This window comes from Bufo bufo, chromosome 2 (assembly GCF_905171765.1).
Source record: "Bufo bufo chromosome 2, aBufBuf1.1, whole genome shotgun sequence".
NCBI lineage: Eukaryota > Metazoa > Chordata > Amphibia > Anura > Bufonidae > Bufo > Bufo bufo.
The window spans coordinates 12,286,082-12,305,947 of NC_053390.1; the positions used below are offsets into that span (position 1 = coordinate 12,286,082).

General features: G+C 47.4%; 1 protein-coding gene and 1 long non-coding RNA gene across 2 annotated transcripts in view; both read left to right on the forward strand.

The window, feature by feature from the left end:
- LOC120992032 (zinc finger protein 260-like) overlaps positions 1 to 19,866 on the forward strand; it is a 52,789-nt gene that overhangs the window by 31,393 nt on the left and 1,530 nt on the right. The gene's annotated exons all lie outside the window — the stretch shown is intronic.
- Positions 16,211 to 19,384, forward strand: LOC120992070. The gene is made up of 3 exons (XR_005776914.1): positions 16,211 to 16,266; positions 17,714 to 17,838; positions 19,347 to 19,384. It is a non-coding gene; the product is annotated as an uncharacterized LOC120992070 (long non-coding RNA).

Here is a 19,866-nt window from a genome sequence, read left to right on the forward strand (position 1 = left end):
GGAAGCTTTTTGATTATGCTTTTGAACATGGCTCTTTACCTCCTTCCTTTTCAGAGGCTACCATTACACAATGCACAAGCTGAGAAGACCCCCGGACCAATGTAGCTCATACAGACCTATCTCGCTCCTAAACCTAGATGCTAAAATTTTAGCAAAGGTACTGGCATTACGATTGAGGGAGGTGATCCTCTCTGTAGTGGGAGTGGACCAGTCCGGCTTTATGCCAGGGAAAACTACTGACATAAACCTGAGACTACTTACTACTAACTTCTTGGCAGTCAGGAGGCCGGGCGGGCGCTCGCAGCATAGCTCACTACATCATGCACCTTCGCCGCCTGCTTCATTCATAAAGTGGGCGGAGCAGGCGCGTGACTTAGTGAGCTACGCTGCGAGCGCCCACCCGGCCTCCTGACTGCCAAGAAGTTAGTAGTAAGTAGTACAGCGCTGGATTTAGGATGATTTGAATACTTTAACAATACCCACAAGTTAGATATGATTATACTAGAGTGTGCGGGGCTTGGTGTAGTAGAATACAGTGACTGCATCGGGCGCCGCTGCCATTACAGAACCAGATGCCAGCCCCCAGCCCCTCCTCCCTCTCAGCCGATACACCCGACGGCCACAGCATTCACCCCATAAAACGCACTGCTATTTCCCCCCCACTTTTGGGGGGGGGGGGGAAGTGCGTCTTATAGAGTGAAAAATACGGTACCTCCAGCCACATAATCACTTGATCTTTTCTGTCCGGTAATTGCCTAATGTTTGGGGCCTGTACTCCAGTGGCGTGCAGTAAAATTGATATCCAATGACTATCTAATATACCTCCAGTCACATAATCACTTGATCTTTTCTGTACGGTGAATGCATAATTTTTGGGGCCTGTAATCTAACTGGCCAACAGTAAAATTGTTATACGGTGACCGCCTAATGCAGTGGTCCCCAAACTTTTTTGCACCAAGGACCGGTTTCATGCAAGACAATTTTCCCAGGGACCGGGTGGGGGGGAAGGGGGCGGGGGTTCTGGGGGGGGCTTAGGGGGTGGGCGGGGCTGACTGATTCACGCGCATAACAAAACACAAGGTGCATATTAAAATATATAACACTATATAATGACTATATAAACTGACTATGGTCTCTGCTGCACTGGTCTCTGCTGCACTGGTCTCTGCTGCACTGGTCTCTGCTGCACTGGTCTCTGCTGCACTGTACCGTATTTTTTGCCCTATAAGATGCACCTAGGTTTTAGAGGAGAACAATAAGAAAAAAATATTTTTCATCACACCTCAGGTCAGACCAGCAATCAGACCCCCAATGTTAATCAGACCTCAGATCAGACCCCCAATGTTAATCAGACCTCAGATCAACCCCCAAACCTTTAGCCATCTATCAGCCCCCAATGTCAGCCATAAACCCCCTCAATGTCAGCCATAAACCCCCCAATGTCAGCCATAAACCCCCCCAATGTCAGCCATAAGCCCCCCAATGTCAGCCATAAGCCCCCCAATGTCAGCCATAAGCCCCCTCATGTCAGCCATAAGCCCCCCATTAGCCCCTCATGTCAGCCATAAGCCCCCCATTAGCCCCTCATTTCAGCCATAAGCCCCCCATTAGCCCCTCATGTCAGCCATAAGCCCCCCATTAGCCCTTCATGTCAGCCATAAGCCCCCCATTAGCCCCTCATGTCAGCCATAAGCCCCCCATTAGCCCCTCATTTCAGCCATAAGCCCCCCATTAGCCCCTCATGTCAGCCATAAGCCCCCCATTAGCCCTTCATGTCAGCCATAAGCCCCCCATTAGCCCCTCATGTCAGCCATAAGCCCCCCATTAGCCCCTCATGTCAGCCATAAGCAGGGCCGGCCTTAGGTGTTCAGGCGCCCTGTGCGAGCTAACCTTGTGGCGCCCCCTCCCCCAAAAAAAAGAAAACACTGCTTGTTGCTGGCATCATGGCATAGGCTGGCTGACTATCCAACCAAGTAGTTACCAGCCCACACACCCCAAAGGCCGGTGTAATGTTATACTTCCCTACTTCGTGAGATTTCCCTACCCTCGTCACTTCCGGTGGCACCGGACATGACGTGAGGAGGTGTGCAGCGCCGCGCAGGCGCACAACGACAGGTTAGGGAAATTTCACAGCAGAGTGCGCATGCGCCAGGAGCCTCGCCGGCGGTTAGGGTAGGGAAAAACTATGGGCCAATGCGCAGGCATCGGATAGATGTTCTCAGCTGGACACCGGCCGACACTGTGCATGCACCGGGAGCCTCACCAGCGGTTAGGAAAGGGAAAAATTACGTACGGGCCAGTGCTTTTTCCCTACCTTAACCGCTGGTGAGGCTCCCAGCGCATGCGCAGTGTCGGCCGGTGTCCAGCTGAGAACATCCATCCGATCACCGCACCTGTGCACTGGCCCATAATTTTTCCCTACCCTAACCGCCGGCAAGGCTCCCAGCGCATGCGCACTCTGCTGTGAAATTTCCCTAACCCGTCATTGTGCGCCTGCGCGGTGCTGAACACCTCCTCACGTCATGTCTGGTGTGACCGGAAGTGACGAGAGTAGGGAAATCTCACGAGGTAGGGAAGTACAGGGAGTGCAGAATTATTAGGCAAGTTGTATTTTTGAGGATTAATTTTATTATTGAACAACAACCATGTTCTCAATGAACCCAAAAAACTCATTAATATCAAAGCTGAATATTTTTGGAAGTAGTTTTTAGTTTGTTTTTAGTTTTATCTATTTTAGGGGGATATCTGTGTGTGCAGGTGACTATTACTGTGCATAATTATTAGGCAACTTAACAAAAAACAAATATATACCCATTTCAATTATTTATTTTTACCAGTGAAACCAATATAACATCTCAACATTCACAAATATACATTTTTGACATTCAAAAACAAAACAAAAACAAATCAGTGACCAATATAGCCACCTTTCTTTGCAAGGACACTCAAAAGCCTGCCATCCATGGATTCTGTCAGTGTTTTGATCTGTTCACCATCAACATTGCGTGCAGCAGCAACCACAGCCTCCCAGACACTGTTCAGAGAGGTGTACTGTTTTCCCTCCTTGTAAATCTCACATTTGATGATGGACCACAGGTTCTCAATGGGGTTCAGATCAGGTGAACAAGGAGGCCATGTCATTAGATTTTCTTCTTTTATACCCTTTCTTGCCAGCCACGCTGTGGAGTACTTGGACGCGTGTGATGGAGCATTGTCCTGCATAAAAATCATGTTTTTCTTGAAGGATGTAGACTTCTTCCTGTACCACTGCTTGAAGAAGGTGTCTTCCAGAAACTGGCAGTAGGACTGGGAGTTGAGCTTGACTCCATCCTCAACCCGAAAAGGCCCCACAAGCTCATCTTTGATGATACCAGCCCAAACCAGTACTCCACCTCCACCTTGCTGGCGTCTGAGTCGGACTGGAGCTCTCTGCCCTTTACCAATCCAGCCACGGGCCCATCCATCTGGCCCATCAAGACTCACTCTCATTTCATCAGTCCATAAAACCTTAGAAAAATCAGTCTTGAGATATTTCTTGGCCCAGTCTTGACGTTTCAGCTTGTGTGTCTTGTTCAGTGGTGGTCGTCTTTCAGCCTTTCTTACCTTGGCCATATCTCTGAGTATTGCACACCTTGTGCTTTTGGGCACTCCAGTGATGTTGCAGCTCTGAAATATGGCCAAACTGGTGGCAAGTGGCATCTTGGCAGCTGCACGCTTGACTTTTCTCAGTTCATGGGCAGTTATTTTGCGCCTTGGTTTTTCCACACGCTTCTTGCGACCCTGTTGACTATTTTGAATGAAACGCTTGATTGTTCGATGATCACGCTTCAGAAGCTTTGCAATTTTAAGAGTGCTGCATCCCTCTGCAAGATATCTCACTATTTTTGACTTTTCTGAGCCTGTCAAGTCCTTCTTTTGACCCATTTTGCCAAAGGAAAGGAAGTTGCCTAATAATTATGCACACCTGATATAGGGTGTTGATGTCATTAGACCACACCCCTTCTCATTACAGAGATGCACATCACCTAATATGCTTAATTGGTAGTAGGCTTTCGAGCCTATACAGCTTGGAGTAAGACAACATGCATAAAGAGAATGATGTGGTCAAAATACTCATTTGCCTAATAATTCTGTACAGGGTGTATAACGTTACACCGGCCCTGGTGTGCCATCATTAATTTAGCCTACTTTTCCCTCCATGGGCACAACAATGTTAGCACCTGTGCCTATAACATAGTTCAGAAGGTGCTAGAAAACACAATGGGAAGATTTATCATTCCTCCTGCACCAGAATTGTGGCACTAAGAAGCCACACATTTTTGCACAAGCTTTGTTTTGCTCAAACAATTGTGACTTTTTGCTCAATCTTGCCACTTTGCTAAATTGGGCAGGGTATGGATCAGTTTTCTAGTGCATGTAAATTACTATAAGGTAACATACCTTATAGTCCGGTTCGACAGTCTCCGGAGCAGTCCATCAGTCTGTCTGGGCTGGGGCGGGCTGTAGTCGGCAGACCTTGACGCGGTAAGTGACACAGGAACAAGCGGGATGCGAGCGGAGCGCCTGCTGCTCCAGTCCTACACACTGGCCAATCAGCAGCAGGATCTTTGCGCTGCGAAAAGCTGATTGGCCAGTGTGAACTGTGAAATGGTGCAGACGTGCCAGACGCGCCAGACGCACAGCACAAAGGATCATCAGGTGACAGGTCAGACCAGGGCCGGTGCAAGGATTTTTGCCGCCCTAGGCAAGATAAAAATTGCCGCCGCCCCCCCCCCTATCAGATGATCTGCCCATATCATGTTCCAACCCTTTCTCAGCTTTTAAATTAAAATAACTGCTATGTTTCCCTTAGGGTTAATCCAGCTTCTTGTAGCTGTCTCTTTTTGCGGAACAGAATTGCGGACCCATACATTTGCGGCCCCGATCCGGAATTGCGGACCCGGATCCGCAATTCCGATCCTGAAAAAAATAGAACATGTCCTATTCTTGTCCGCAATAGCGGACAAGAATAGGCATATTCTCTTAGTGCCAGCAATGTGCGGTCCGCAAAATGCGGAACGCACATTGCCGCTGTCCGTGTTTTGTGGATCCGCAAAACACACACGGATGTGTGAATGGACCCTAAATGTGAGGTAAATTTGTTTCCAATGTAGTATTAATAACTAAACAATTAAATAATAAACATATTGCATTGTCTACTTACCACTAGGACAATAAGATGATCTGGACTCTGGCTGCAGTCTGGCTCTGGGGACTCCATTGTCACTCTCTTCTCCCCCCCCCCCCTTCCCTTGTCACTCTCTTCCCCCCCTTCCCTTGTCACTCTCATTATTCCCCCCCTCTCCCTTGTCACTCTCATTATTTCCCCCCCCTCCCTCCCCCTTGTCACTCTCATTATTCCCCCCCCCCTCCTTATCACTCTCATTATTCCCCCCCCTCCCTCCCCCCTTGTCACTTTCATTATTTCCCCCCCCCCCTTGTCACTCTCATTATTTTCCCCCCTCCCCCCTTGTCAGTCTCATTATTTCCCCCCCTCCCCCCTTGTCACTCTCATTATTCCCCCCCCTCCCTCCTTGTCACTCTCATTATTCCCCCCCTCTCCCTTGTCACTCTCATTATTTCCCCCCCTCCCTCCCCCCTTGTCACTCTCATTATTCCCCCCCTCCCTCCCCCCTTGTCACTCTCATTATTTCCCCCCCTCCCTCCCCCCTTGTCACTCTCATTATTCCCCCCCCCTTGTCACTCTCATTATTTCCCCCCCTCCCCCTTTCCACTCTCATTATTTCCCCCCTCCCCCCTTGTCACTCTCATTATTCCCCCCTCCCTCCCCCCTTGTCACTCTCATTATTCCCCCCTCCCTCCCCCCTTGTCACTCTTATTATCCCCCCCCCTGTCACTCTCATTATTTCCCCCCCTCCCCCCTTGTCACTCTCATTATTTCCCCCCTCCCTCCCCCCTTGTCACTCTCATTATTTCCCCCCCCTCCCCCCTTGTCACTCTCATTATTCCCCCCCCTCCCCCCTTGTCACTCTCATTATTTCCCCCCCTTCCTTCCCCCTTGTCACTCTCATTATTCCCCCCCTCCCTCCCCCCTTGTCACTCTCATTATTCCCCCCCTCCCTCCCCCCTTGTCACTCTCATTATTCCCCCCCCTCCCTCCCCCCTTGTCACTCTCATTATTCCCCCCCCTCCCCCCTTGTCACTCTCATTATTTCCTCCCCCCCTCCCCCCTTTTCACTCTCATTATTTCCTCCCCCCTTGTCACTCTCATTATTTCCTCCCCCCCTCCCCCCTTTTCACTCTCATTATTTCCTCCCCCCTTGTCACTCTCATTCTACTCCCACCTCCACCTCTAGTGTAGCGTGGCCGAGCTCTGTTCGATCCGCGGTACAGGAGCATTTGTTTCCTGTACCCGGCCGGACTGACAGGAAGTGCACACTACATTAACAGCACACAGGCAGGATTTTTTAGAGCGGCAAGCGCTCAGCCTCAGCCGCTCAGGCGGCGCAGCATGAGGGGCGCCGCCGGCCGCCCGAACTTATATAAGCAACTTATTATTATTTTTTTAAACCACAACGGGCGCCGGGCGCCCCCTGCTAAATACAGGAGAGGGGAAGATGGAGGGGGCGGGGGAGAACACAAGTGCCGCCTCGCCTGCCGCATATTACATTGCGAGCTGTCGGCCGCCCAGCGCCCCTGTTGCTATGGCGCCCTGTCCGGCCGCACAGCCCGCACACCCCAAAGGCCGGCCCTGGCCATAAGCCCCCATTAGCCCCTCATGTCAGCCATAAGCCCCCCATTAGCCCCTCATGTCAGCCATAAGCCCCCCATTAGCCCCTCATGTCAGCCATAAGCCCCCATTAGCCCTTCATGTCAGCCATAAGCCCCCATTAGCCCCTCATGTCAGCCATAAGCCCCCCATTAGCCCCTCATGTCAGCCATAAGCCCCCCATTAGCCCCTCATGTCAGCCATAAGCCCCCCATTAGCCCCTCATGTCAGCCATAAGCCCCCCATTAGCCCCTCATGTCAACCATAAGCCCCCCCATTAGCCCCTCATGTCAGCCATTAGCCCCCCATTAGCCCCTCATGTCAGCCATAAGCCCCCCATTAGCCCCTCATGTCAGCCATAAGCCCCCCATTAGCCCCTCATGTCAACCATAAGCCCCCCCATTAGCCCCTCATGTCAGCCATAAGCCCCCATTAGCCCCTCATGTCAGCCATAAGCCCCCCATTAGCCCCTCATGTCAGCCCCATGTCCCTCATGTCAGCCCCATGTCCCCCAGGTCAGCCATCAGCCCCCAATGCAAATAAAAAATTAAATAAAAAAAACACTTACCTCTCCTGCTCCTGGTCACCATCGCGATCCTCTTCATTCTGCTGTCGGCTGTCTGTGTATAGCGGCGCACAGCGTGAGGTCACAGAGAGACCTCATGCTGTGCGCAGCCATGCACAGCCGATAGCCGAGCCGAGGACCAGGAAGTGGTGAGTACAGATCCTTCACCGCTCCCTGGTCCTTCTGTACTAATGAAGCGCTTCCATAATGGAAGCGCTTCATTAGTACAGAGTTAAAGACTGCCCTGATCGCCGCGGCCCGACTAACAATCCTCCACGGCCCAGTCCTGGGCCACGGCCCGGCGGTTGGGGACCGCTGGCCTAATGTACCTCCAGCCACATAATCACTTGTTCTTTTCTGTCCGGTGAGAGCCTAATGTTTGGGGCCTGTACTCCACTGGCCTGAATTAAAATTGATGTCCAATGACCGTCTAATATACCTCCAGCCACATAATCACTTGTTCTTTTCTGTACGGTGAATGCCTAATGTTTGGGGCCTGTACTACACTGGCCTGCAGTAAAATTGATATCCAATGACCGTCTAATATACCTCCAGTCACATAATCACTTGTTCTTTCCTGTACGGTGAATGCCTAATTGTTGAGGCCTCGGAGGAATTCAACACCTGTGACGACCACGTGTTATCGAATTTTACCTATGATCATTTGGGGTTTATTCAAGAGGGGAGATTAATCCAATTTAATATTTTTATTTCTTTTAAACATATGTATTTGACATGTATTTGTACTGGCCTACAGTAAAATTGTTATCCAATGACCGTCTAATATACCTCCAGCCACATAATAACTTGATCTTTTCTGTACGATGAATGCCTAATGTTTAGGGCCTGTACTGCAGTGGGCTACAGTAAATTTTTTATCTATTGACCGCATAATGTACCTCGAGCTACATAATCACTTGTTCTTTTATGTCAGGTGAATGCCTAATTTTTAAGTCCTGTACTCCCATGGCCTAAAATAAAAATTTTCTAGGCTTCAGCAGGGCACATTTTTGAGAATTTCCCTTGAAGACGCATAAAAATGGCCCCTGATTAAAATACATATTTTTTTAGGGAATTTTTGTCATTGATCCCCCTCTGGTATGTCACCGTCCATGTTGTGGGACGATATGTGCACTTCTAGTAAGTATTTGGTGGCTGCAAATATGACCTGAAGGTTTTCCAGGTTCGCCTACCATTAAATTGAATGGGGCCCGCCACGAACTTGCGGTTGGCGAACATTTGATCGCATTCGCACAATCACGAACCGTCCCGGCCGATGTTCGTCCATCACTATCCAGGGTTTTCTGCAGGAGTTGCTCGATTTTTACAAGGTGTCAGAACTATTGGGTATAAATAAAGTCTATAAGTATAAGGCCTATATAAGATGTCTGAACATGAGCCTAAAGAACAACCATTTTGTCTAATTTTAAGAGGGCAGAGTGAGTTCAAGATTTTAACTCAGAATTACTAACCTAAGATTAACAATCTGTACCAAAGTGTTTACCCAAGTCTGTTTTTAGTAATTGCCTAGATAAGACAATGTATTAGACATATGCTGAGTCTTGATGATTTTCAGTGTATAGAAAGACTCTAATCTTTCTTTGGGGTTTTTATATTAAGCAATGTATGAGTAGATTGATTTTATATCATCAATTTAAATACGTGTGTTGTACTGTATATATAAGAGTGTGGTCCTTATAGATATATTCAGTTTTAAGGTTAGAAATGAGGTTCAGATTACTCTGTCATTTTTAGAATTTCTCTCAGTGTAAAACTCAAGTAAATTATTTCTTTCCTTAAGGTTTTCTTGTATGGAGAAATGTGGACACAGGTGATCATAAACAAACCTTGTCTTTTCCCCAGAACAATGACTTGAGTATGGTCAGGTGTATCTTGATTTAATTAGGTCTGGTCAAAAGATTAAGGAATATGCGAGGTGTTTGACCAGATACAAAAGTCATTGTCTATTCAAGATCTCCTCAAGGTTTTGTCTGAAACCTTAGTTAAAATGTATCGCTAGTAAATGAATAAGAGGATATATAGAAAATATAAATGGATGCCTCGATTTTTGTATGGAGTACTAGTGCCATCTAGTGTTAGGGTAACCTAAAGATCTAGGGTGTATTTTCCCTAGAGGGAGGTTCTATTGGTTATAAAGTGAGGTCACTAGTTAATGATCAAACTTGGCCAAGCCCTTTCTAAGATAGGATAAAAAGATGGTCTGGGCTGACAGAAGGGATCCATCTATCTTCAGATCGCTCTCTCTCTAACTATCATCAAGGGACGATCATCAGGAAACCATCAAAAGGGAAAAGACCAGATCCAGCCCTGACCACCTTTTCAGTCATTGGAGGCAGCCATCTTAGAACCATTGAAACTGATTTCTGCTAGCTGACATTTTGGTATAGTATAACCTTACCTATATTTCATAGGATAATTAGGTAATATAATACATATCTATATATATTCAATTAACCATACCTTGTGTATAGTATCTGTTTTGGAATAAGATTGGGGTGTACCTGCAGCATCATCCTGAAAATTAATCCAATACAGGGAGATTGAAATATACTGGTGAAAACACGGTATTATCTCCAAGGAATTGAATTCAGTTCTAGACCGGTATGGTTGATTACATATGTATAAATATCTGTATAGATAAAAGATAAACCAGATTTGGGTTTAATCGGACATTTGTCGGCTGAGAGAAATCAAGTATTAAATTGATTCAAAATACAATTGAGGGGTATCAGTATAAGAAGGCATAATTGTGTATATATATATATTCTCAATTATCTTTTGACTTTCTCACTATTTTGCATATCGTTGATTGTATTTTATTATCACCAATTTTATTATATATTATTTTGCACTATAAATTGTATTAATAAATTACATATATATTTTGTGTGTAACTGGGTTTTGTCTTCAATTCAACGCAGATCACAAGCTTGTTTTAGCTTGATATTTATAATAATAAATTATAATCTCCTTCATTATAGATTTTAATTTATTCACATAAATAATATAGACTGTCAATCGGAGACAGCATAAATATTCCAACAAAGGATGTATGGTCTGTGCATTGAACAACCCCAGCCACATGGTGAAGACTCCAAGCAAGCACACTTCTAGGCCATTTTACCCGTTCCAGAGACTGCAGATAGACTATATACAACTGCTTAAGGTAGGAGTATATGAGTTCTTGTGTGTGTTGATCTCTTTTCAGGTTGTCCGGAAGCCTTCCCAATAGCCAAAGCAAATGCCAAGAATATGGCAAAGAAACTGGTCAGTGAACTGATATGCAGGTATGGTGTTCCTGAAGATATTGAGTCAGATAGAGGTTCCCACTTTACAGGTAAAGTGATGACAGAGGTTATGCAAGCCATAGGGGTGACCCAAGCCTTCCATAAGGCGTACCACCCACAAAACAGAGGCCGTGTCAAACACTTGAACGGGACAAAAAAACTGAAAATTCAGAAAGCCGTGCAGGAAACAGGTAGACCATGGACAGAATGTTTGCCTCTAGCCTTATATTCCATAAGAACCACCCTGAACAAGAAGACAGGGTTATCCCCCTTTGAGGTATTGTTTGGCAGTGCTCCAAGGCTAGGATTGTATTTTCTTCAACAGTTGCAGGCTGATAGTATGGTCAGTTACATGAAGGCCCTTACTGAAAGGTTACATCACACTCATAAACAAGTGTTTGCTTCCATTCCAGACCCTGATTCAGTAGAAGGCCCACACAGTCTTGAGCCTGGAGGTTGGGTGGTGATAAAGAGGCACGTGAGGAAAACATTTGAGCGGAGATTTGATGGTCCCTTCCAAGTCCTGTTGAAAACTGCAACCTCCATAAAAGGTGGAAGGAAAGCCTAACTGGATTTACGCCTCACATTGCAAAAAAGGTGCCCAACCCTGAGGATGGAGATCCTTGCACTGCTACTCTTGGGTCTGAGCATTCAAGCTCTACATGTGAACCTAAAAAGTGACTGGGACAATCTCCTTATTAGGCATCATCAGGTCATGTTAAAAAATATATATATGACAGATGCGGACAATTATAAAAACTGTTGGATCTGTACTCACAGTCCTGTAAGTTCAAAGACTATGCCTTATTTAGCAATTCCGGTGCCGTGGTTAGAACTTACTGACATAAATTGTAGAGACTTCTTATCTATCTAAAGACCATAAAATGAAAGTTTTAAGTTTAACTCCACTGACTACCTAGATGACCAAATAGGGGATGTGTTAGGCCTTGTAAACCAAACTAATGATGTACCATCTCAGTTAATCATAGTTACTAACCAGCAGACTCTAGTTTTAGACTATCTTACAGCTAAGGAAAGAGGAATGTGTCAAATAATAGGATCTGCTTGTTGTCATTATATAGATCCACAAGGTAACCTTCAAGTAAAAGCAGGTATCGAAAAGATGAGAGAAATGAGAGATAAATGGCTGGATGCACATAGTGCTGACGAGGACTCTCGGTGGTCAGATACCTTCTCTTTCTTGCATACAGCAAACTGGTTTAAAAATGTTGGTGGGCGGCTTATGGGTATAGTACAGGGAATAATACAGATTTTGTCGATTGTTGCACTCATTTACATTGTAATTAGGTTCACATGTCATTGATGTGCTTGAGCAGAGTGTGTAACAGGAACATAGGTGCAGACATGCAGAATCTTGGAAACCAGCAGCAAGGGGAATGTCCGGCTGAAGTATGTCTACCTGACACCTGTGGTGAGTGAATATCTCAAAATGGGGGAATTGTGAGGGGTAAGACTCCATGTTTTGTCCTCAGCCTCCATTTTTGTATTTCATGCTGCCATTTTTTGTGTAATGAACTGTGAGCTTCTTGTGGAAAGTTACTGTAACTTTCAGGTCACTCCTTGCCCCCTCCAACACTTGTAAGAAAGGAATCTTAACTTATTTTTTTTAGTTATGGTGTTTATCGGACGGGATGGATCATGTGATCTATTTATAGAGACGGTTTACTTAAAAACGTTATAAATTTTATTTAAAACACTTTTTTTCTTTACTTTATTTCTGATGTTCACTTTTGGGCGTCTGATCCCCTCTACAATGCATTACAATACATCTGTATTGTAATGCATTGCCTGTTAGTGTATGACACTGAGTCATACACTAACAGGTTGCCTAGGAGACGGACCTGAGGGTGGATCTCCTGGGCACCCGTGCAAGGCATCGGGCTGTCTTCTGACAAATGTGCTCCCTCACCCGACACAAACCCCTTCCATGTCGCTGTCAGCGCGGACCGCGGCATAGAAGGGGTTAATCCGCCAGCAACGGCTTTTACAGCGATGCTGGCGGATACATCAGGGGCCCGGCTACCAGGGACTGCCGGGCCCCTGCAGTGATCGCGCACGCACCGCTCCGGTGCCCGCCTGATCACCATGACGTTCTACTATTACGTCAAATTGTGGGAACGCAGTGGCTTCCATGACGTAATAGTACGTCATGTGTCGGGAAGGGGTTAATAAAGTAGAAACTCTTGAAACACAGCTCTATGCCTGTGTTGGTTTTTCTCTATGGATATCCATAACTTCTAATTCGGAGTCCACCGCTCATCCGGTATCCGCTAACATTGGCATCAGCGGCACAGGGGGGAGGGAGAGACTGCTTCCTTCTCCCCTGTGCTGCTGAGGGAACATGGCGCGCGGGGAGAGCAGTGCGCTCCATGTTCTCTAATACTGGGCTGCGCAGTAGTGCAGCCTAGTATCGGCAAATGTCAAATCCCGATATCGAATTGTTCCCGGGACAAACGTATTGATTGGGTATCGATATTTTGATACCAGAAACAACCCTCCTCACCACGGATACTTCAGGCTCAGGTTGGGGTGCCCATGTCAAGAATCATTGGGTAGAAAAGAAGTGGCCATCATCAGATCTCCTGTCATCAAACCTGAAGGAACTCAGGGCAATCACATCGGCCTTACTCATTTCTCAGCCCTTAATTCAGACGGATTCTGATTCAGTCGGACAACACAGTGAATGTTCTTCTCCCCATAAACAAGGTGGAAACAGACGCCTTTCCCGGTCAGAAGAATGGAGACAGATTGTGTGTTGGGCGGAGGTCACCTTGAGAAGCATTTCTACAGTTCATATCAGAGGCAATGGCAAATCCAATCTGCTCATCTGCAAGACAATCCACTCAGCGGGGTAAGGGTTAAATACTCATCTTCTTCTCCAAATCATTCAGAAACTGAGAGCTCCAGATATGGGTGTGATGGTGATGTGAGAGAAGTCTGACGGCTGATTATCCCGAGGAGCTGGACGGTGAAGAGAAATGTGACTCCATTTTGTCTGTTCTAACAATATGTATTGTGATAGCATCTCGTCCACGCACTGTTTCAAGTTCCCCCACTGTGATTTAGGTTTCGCTTCTCTGTCCTTGGAGCCTGGAGGTGAAAGAGGATCTGGAGGAGAACAGAGGAGTCTGGAGGGGAACAGAGGAGTCTGGAGGTGAACAGAGGAGTCTGGAGGGGAAGAGAGGAGTCTGGAGGGGAAGAGAGGAGTCTGGAGGGGTCCGAATGTTATAGAGGGATCTGGAGAGGACATAGAAGTCTGGAGGGGAAGAGAAGAGCCTGGAGGGAAGCTGAGGACGTGGAACGTGTAGAAGCCGTACCACAATCCACACGAGAAGCAGTGTTTGGCAGCACGGAGGAGGAGCGGAGGAGGAGCCGTCTAGGATCTAATCTGCTTGTGGATCCTAGAGGAGCAGCGCCGTCCGTTCTTCTTGCTTTTTATGTCTGGTGTGAACTGAACCCACTTCACAAGGGACCTGCAGCGCTCACAGGAGGAGATACAACGCGGGACTAATTCTATCATTTCTAACACCTCAGTATAGATAACACAGGATCCACCATTTACAGTAGGAGTCACAGCTTACCTCCTCCCCCTCCCTGCACAATGGCCTCTGCTCAGTTCACAAAGCATGCCCACAATCCTCTCCTGTCTACTGTGCCCATAGTCCATGCAGCTGCTATAAATCATAGCTCTAAATGCTGCTCTCATCATCGGGAAAGATGGCCACCCCCGTAATCATGTGCAGCAAACAGAGGAGAGAACTACAACTTCCAACATGTCCAGGCTGTCATTATATCAGAGAAAAGGATAAAACTCCCAACATGTCCAGGCTGCTATCATAAGAAATCAAAGAAGAGAACTACAATTCCCAGCACATCCAGACTGCTATTATAGGATATCAGAGAACTACAACTCCCAGCATTTCCTTGGCTGTATAGAGAAAAAAATCCTCAATCCTACAGATCCTTCTCCATAGAAAGCTCCGCCCCCTCATGTCACATGACTAACATCACTGCTTCTTCGCCACCTCTTCTCCTCTCCACTACTGAACCCCGCCCCCTGTACTGATCACATGACAGTGACGTCACCCCAGGTCCTTCAGCTCTAACAGTGCAGTAGATACTGGGCAGGTCCTGGTCGGTAGTCATTGCTGAGCCCCGCCCCCTGCACTGATCACATGACGGTGACGTCACCGCAGGTCCTTCAGCTCTGGCGGTGCAGCAGATACTGGGCAGGTCCTGGTCGGTAGTCAGGGCTCTTGTTCTCTCTGGTATCAGCCATTCCTCCAGCCTGCAGGTAAGATGAGCTGTGAGGAGACAGTGTGGTGGAGAGCTCAGACATGTCACCTCTGGAGATTCTCCTCCATTACACACAAGGAATCCTTCTCCGCTCCTCAGCTTAGTATGATGGGGGAGGAGTAGTGGGGATAGTGGGGGTTGTCATCATTCGCTGGCCCCTGACTGTCCTGGTGAGGGGCCCCTGCCTCCAGGAGGAGAATGAATGGAGCGGGGCCCGGCCTGAGCTCAGCTCTCTCCAGTCTCTTCTCTAGGAGTTCTGGACACAGCTGAGCACAGCCCAGAGGTGGGACCTGCATCTACCAGACATTTATCTCCTGTAGAGCCACCAGAGATCTCCATGTTGGGGCCACTGGAATCCATGTGGTGGGGGCTCTGAGAAGCGGGGCCCTCCAGGCTCAGGAAGTGCGGTTCAGGAGGTGACATCTGGTCTTGTCCCCTGGATGATTTCCTCTCCTCTTCTCATAAAGGCGCCTGCAGTACTAGAAGCCTCCAGCTCCTCCAGTTCTCTCCTCTTCTCCTGAACGACCACCAAGGATGGACAGGAAGGAGATCAGCAGAAGAATATTAGACCTCACCTTGGAGATCATCTCCCTGCTGAGCGGAGAGGTAAACTTTTCTAGATTTCTCTCCTCTTTATTGTATTCTGTAACAAGTCAGACATCGGGAAGGAGAATCCATCATAGGAAGTGATAGGAAGAGTCCAGGGTCCTGGAGAACGGCCTCCAGACCTTCCACGTGATGGAGAACCTGAAGATCAGCCCCCAGTATGGTGAGTGATGTGTCATGTGACCAGTGACCAATAGTCATGTTGTAGGAGCCATGAGGAGGTAAGTAGGCACGTTGTACCAGGAGGAGAGGGCCGGAGGAGAGCACATGGCCCCTGAAGGGTTTATTCCCTAAGTGTCTCTCTCCATCCACAGGAGTACACAATAGTGAAGAAGACATCGGGGGACTGTGTGACTCCCATCATCCATCTCCAGGAGTCAGGAGGGCGGAGCAGGACCCCTCCCCCCATCACAGAGCCTCCCCCTCACCCCCTGATACATGAGCAGAAGATCCTAGAACTCACCCACAAGATGATGGAGCTGCTGACTGGAGAGGTGACACTGCTGGGAATGCTGGGAAATTCTCCAGTAACAGCACTGGAGGGGTCTGGGTGATGACGGTGTCATTGTGTTGTCAGGTTCCTATAAGGTGTCAGGACGTCACTGTCTATTTCTCCATGGAGGAGTGGGAGTATATAGAAGGACACAAGGACCTGTACAAGGAGGCCATGATGGAGGAGCACCAGCCTCTTATATCACAGGGTAAGAGCCGTCATGTGCAGTGTATACACGTGTGTGCAGTGACATGTAATGGAGGAGCACCAGCCTCTTATATCACAAGGTAAGAGCCGTCATGTGCAGTGTATACACGTGTGTGCAGTGACATGTAATGGAGGAGCACCAGCCTCTTATATCACAAGGTAAGAGCCGTCATGTGCAGTGTATACACGTGTGTGCAGTGACATGTAATGGAGGAGCACCAGCCTCTTATATCACAGGGTAAGAGCCGTCATGTGCAGTGTATACACGTGTGTGCAGTGACATGTAATGGAGGAGCACCAGCCTCTTATATCACAAGGTAAGAGCCGTCATGTGCAGTGTATACACGTGTGTGCAGTGACATGTAATGGAGGAGCACCAGCCTCTTATATCACAAGGTAAGAGCCGTCATGTGCAGTGTATACACGTGTGTGCAGTGACATGTAATGGAGGAGCACCAGCCTCTTATATCACAAGGTAAGAGCCATCATGTGCAGTGTATACACGTGTGTGCAGTGACATGTAATGGAGGAGCACCAGCCTCTTATATCACAAGGTAAGAGCCGTCATGTGCAGTGTATACACGTGTGTGCAGTGACATGTAATGGAGGAGCACCAGCCTCTTATATCACAAGGTAAGAGCCGTCATGTGCAGTGTATACACGTGTGTGCAGTGACATGTAATGGAGGAGCACCAGCCTCTTATATCACAAGGTAAGAGCCGTCATGTGCAGTGTATACATGTGTGTGCAGTGACATGTAATGGAGGAGCACCAGCCTCTTATATCACAGGGTAAGACCCGTCATGTGCAGTGTGTACACGTGTGTGCAGTGACATGTAATGGAGGAGCACCAGCCTCTTATATCACAAGGTAAGAGCCGTCATGTGCACTGTGTACACGTGTGTGCAGTGACATGTAATGGAGGAGCACCAGCCTCTTATATCACAAGGTAAGACCCGTCATGTGCAGTGTATACACGTGTGTGCAGTGACATGTAATGGAGGAGCACCAGCCTCTTATATCACAGGGTAAGAGCCGTCATGTGCAGTGTATACACGTGTGTGCAGTGACATGTAATGGAGGAGCACCAGCCTCTTATATCACAAGGTAAGAGCCGTCATGTGCAGTGTATACACGTGTGTGCAGTGACATGTAATGGAGGAGCACCAGCCTCTTATATCACAAGGTAAGAGCCGTTATGTGCAGTGTGTACACGTGTGTGCAGTGTTCTGTGCGCGGACCGGCACCGGACCGGGGGGCCGAGATACTCAGGACATGTCTCCTGCTTCCACACACTGCACTGCCAGGAGCTTAGATACACACGGAGCTCAGAGTTTTCACATCGGTGCAGCTTTATGAGGGTCTCAGTTTTGCGGGATGAGTTGTATTTTCTCTCGGCCTTATTATCGGGGACTCACTGATTAACCTTTTATTCCTTTATTTTGAAGGCATCATGAATAAAACCAGCAATACGACCCTTCTACTGAATGAGCCACCAAGGATGGACAAGAAGGAGATCAGCAGAAGAATATTAGACCTCACCTTGGAGATCATCTCCCTGCTGAGCGGAGAGGTAAACTTTTGTAGATTTCTCTCCTCTGTATTGTATTCTGTAACAAGTCAGACATCGGGAAGGAGAATCCATCATAGGAAGTGATAGGAAGAGTCCAGGGTCCTGGAGAACGGCCTCCAGACCTTCCAAGTGATGGAGAACCTGAAGATCAGCCCCCAATATGGTGAGTGATGTGTCATGTGACCAGTGACCAATAGTCATGTTGTAGGAGCCATGAGAAGGTAAGTATACTATTTACAGATGCCCAACTGGGCAATAGAACCTGTCTTGACCCAGGTACAAATTAATACTTCACTTTTATTATAATTCGCTAAAAATTGAACTGTACTGAGCATGTGTGCAATTATACTCTTTAATTGAAATAGGACAAGACCAAGAAATTATAAATTAAAAACACAATGCACCTCTACACTGTAAGTGGCAAGCAGTGCACAGTGAAAGTCTCCCACCTTGTATAGTTATGCACAAATTGCTACTAGTAATTCTACTAAGAGTTGACACTACCACAGCACCAAGTGTGGCTCACTTGTAACAAGCAGTATGGTTGTAATGACAACTTAATAAACTAGTAGGGGAGTAGTGATTACTCCCTCTACATACAAAGGGCTTTGCTGATGGGAGGAAGCAGTAACGTTAGGAACCGTTACAGCCAACTCAGTGGCCAGCAGTAGTCGCCCTGTTGATTTAACAGTGAGACCGACACAACGCTATCAGTGTCTGACCGCTAGGTGCTGATACAGTGGGGAGGCGCAGAGCAATTTAAAATCTACAGCTGTCCCCCGACATGTTTCGCCAGACTTCTGGCTTCTTCAGGGGCAATGGACAGCTGTAGATTTTAAATTGCTCTGCGCCTCCCCACTGTATCAGCACCTAGCGGTCAGACACTGATAGCGTTGTGTCGGTCTCACTGTTAAATCAACAGGGCGACTACTGCTGGCCACTGAGTTGGCTGTAACGGTTCCTAACGTTACTGCTTCCTCCCATCAGCAAAGCCCTTTGTATGTAGAGGGAGTAATCACTACTCCCCTACTAGTTTATTAAGTTGTCATTACAACCATACTGCTTGTTACAAGTGAGCCACACTTGGTGCTGTGGTAGTGTCAACTCTTAGTAGAATTACTAGTAGCAATTTGTGCATAACTATACAAGGTGGGAGACTTTCACTGTGCACTGCTTGCCACTTACAGTGTAGAGGTGCATTGTGTTTTTAATTTATAATTTCTTGGTCTTGTCCTATTTCAATTAAAGAGTATAATTGCACACATGCTCAGTACAGTTCAATTTTTAGCGAATTATAATAAAAGTGAAGTATTAATTTGTACCTGGGTCAAGACAGGTTCTATTGCCCAGTTGGGCATCTGTAAATAGTATAGTTAAATAACCTTACCCAGGTCTGTCCCAAATTAAAAGAGAAGGTAAGTAGGCACGTTGTACCAGGAGGAGAGGGCCGGAGGAGAGCACATGGCCCCTGAAGGGTTTATTCCCTAAGTGTCTCTCTCCATCCACAGGAGTACACAATAGTGAAGAAGACATCGGGGGACTGTGTGACTCCCATCATCCATCTCCAGGAGTCAGGAGGGCGGAGCGGGACCCCTCACCCCATCACAGAGCCTCCCCCTCACCCCCTGATACATGAGCAGAAGATCCTAGAACTCACCCACAAGATGATGGAGCTGCTGACTGGAGAGGTGACACTGCTGGGAATGCTGGGAAATTCTCCAGTAACAGCACTGGAGGGGTCTGGGTGATGACGGTGTCATTGTGTTGTCAGGTTCCTGTAAGGTGTCAGGATGTCACTGTCTATTTCTCCATGGAGGAGTGGGAGTATATAGAAGGACACAAGGATCTGTACAAGGAGGCCATGATGGAGGAGCACCAGCCTCTTATATCACAGGGTAAGAGCCGTCATGTGCAGTGTATACACGTGTGTGCAGTGACCTGTAATGGAGGAGCACCAGCCTCTTATATCACAAGGTAAGAGCCGTCATGTGCAGTGTATACACGTGTGTGCAGTGACATGTAATGGAG